At 60.3% G+C, this 1,924-nt stretch overlaps 1 non-coding gene across 1 annotated transcript; it reads right to left on the bottom strand.

Annotated features, from left to right (window-relative positions):
- Positions 1-849: 849 nt before the first annotated feature.
- Positions 850-1,002, bottom strand: LOC140214996 (5.8S ribosomal RNA). Its single transcript, XR_011891918.1, has one exon. It is a non-coding gene; the product is annotated as a 5.8S ribosomal RNA (ribosomal RNA).
- Positions 1,003-1,924: the final 922 nt, after the last annotated feature.

Here is a 1,924-nt window from a genome sequence, read left to right as displayed (position 1 = left end):
ACCGAGGCAAAGATCGCCTTAGCAGCGCGCCGCTTCAGCGGGCACCGCAGGGGCGACTAAAACCTGGCGGGAGGCATCGTCTCGTGTAGCGTCGCCCCTGCCCCAACTGGAGTGGCCCAGTCTTTAGGGGACAGAGACTGCGAAGCACTTGGACCGACGGCGGACTACGACGGAACGCTTCAGCTCGGCCAACGGGGCACCCACGCTCTCGAAGGAGACATTTTCCGTTTCGCGGCAATTCTCCGCCGTGCCGTGACTCTTCTCGCTCGCAGACTGCGCTGTCGCGTCGAACCGCTTTCGGGGGCCACCCTTCTCCTCCCCGCTCCTCGCAAGAATCTGCCGATTCCCATTCCTGCGACGAAGCCCGGAAGGGCGCCCACACAACTGCGGTGACGTGAACGAGCGACCAGCTCTGGAGCTCGACGTACTTCGAAGGCAAACAGCGCAAATTGCGATCGCGCTGGCTTTGCGCACGGCGCGGGAATCGGCCGGCGTTTCATTCCCACGTTTTCCGTGCACGCAAGCGTGCGCTTCCGACTCTCTCGCAAACGTGCGCGCTACATGGCAACAGACGTTCGCGCCTCGTGCTTGGACCGCTCTTTCCCTGCAGGTATCCGACTCCATCCTGCGGCGGTCTTGCTAGAGGCGCGCACTCGTCACGCTGCAGTAGTAATGCCTCGTTTCCGTCTTTTCGAAGAATTGGCACAACGGTTTGCCACCGTCTCCCTCTCGTGAGGCCGCTGGCGCGTGGCTTTAGCGCTCAACGTACTGTCCATGATGCCGACGCGGTCAAAACGAGTCGACGGACGCACGTTCCCTGTGCGCCGAAGTCTCTCTTGATATGTGATCCGACCCTCAGACAGACGAAGCCAAGGGAAGACCCAAGGCCGCAATGTGCGTTCAAAGAATCAGTGCTCAGTGTGTCCTGCAATTCACACCAAGTCTCGCAGCTGGCTGCGTTCTTCATCGACCCGAGAACCGAGTGATCCACCGCTTAGAGTCGTGAAAAATAGTTTGTTCAATTCAGTACAGTACAACCAGGGTTTTAGGCACGTGGCGTCTCCCTGTGTGTGGTTTCGAAGAGCGCCTTTCGGCGTGCGCTCCTCCAGTCTCGCTCTTTCGGCGGCCGCGTCTCAGCAGCTGAAAGCCTAATGGCACTCCACTCCTGCTACTCGCGCGTGTGTTTTGCGCCCACGCCTTCCTCGCTTGCCCTCGAGGTAGCTTATGCCGTTTGCGCGCACTCGAAGCCGGTTTTACCTGCCATCCAACCACCGGACCCGTGTGTCTCGTGTGCACGTTCACATCGCTCCACTAAAAATTGCAAAGAGCGACAGAGCCATGATTAGGGCTAAGCCGCTGTGGAGTCTTTAACGGCTACACGGCCACGGGCAGGGCTTCACCCCCATCGACGTGCTTCGCTTCAGTCAGCAGTAGGTTCATAGAAGGGCCTCAAACACACACACACTTTCGCATCGGCAGATCGCCGCAGCATAACCGCTGTTGATCCAACAGCCTACTTGAGACGAAAGACAAGAGCCCGGCGCGCGTACTCGCGCAGCTCTCCAAAACCACTCGGCCAGTGCCAGGGACGGCTCCCTGCGCCGGCGCCACAACAAGTCTACTTGAGGCGGAAGACGAAGCCAGCAAGGGCCTGGCCGCAAGTGCGTTCGAATCCGGGACTACAGTCCCTCGTCTGTCCGTACTTCCTCTTTCGACGTGCGGCGCCTTCCCAAAGCGCACAAGTCCGCTAACCGCAGAACGCTTCCGACGTAGCAAAGCCGCGTTTCCTTCGGTACTTCGCAGCAACGCCGCCTTTCCCTCGGCGGCGGGCGAATAGCCTGCAGACGTCGTCGCATTAAACCGCGATCTCGACACCTCGCGCGTCACGAGCAGGAGCCGACCGGCAGCCTCCGGCCCTTTCGGA

This window comes from Dermacentor andersoni, unplaced genomic scaffold (genome assembly GCF_023375885.2).
Source record: "Dermacentor andersoni unplaced genomic scaffold, qqDerAnde1_hic_scaffold ctg00000777.1, whole genome shotgun sequence".
In the NCBI taxonomy this organism is placed as follows: domain Eukaryota; kingdom Metazoa; phylum Arthropoda; class Arachnida; order Ixodida; family Ixodidae; genus Dermacentor; species Dermacentor andersoni.
This window is presented reverse-complemented; position numbering and strand designations above follow the sequence as displayed.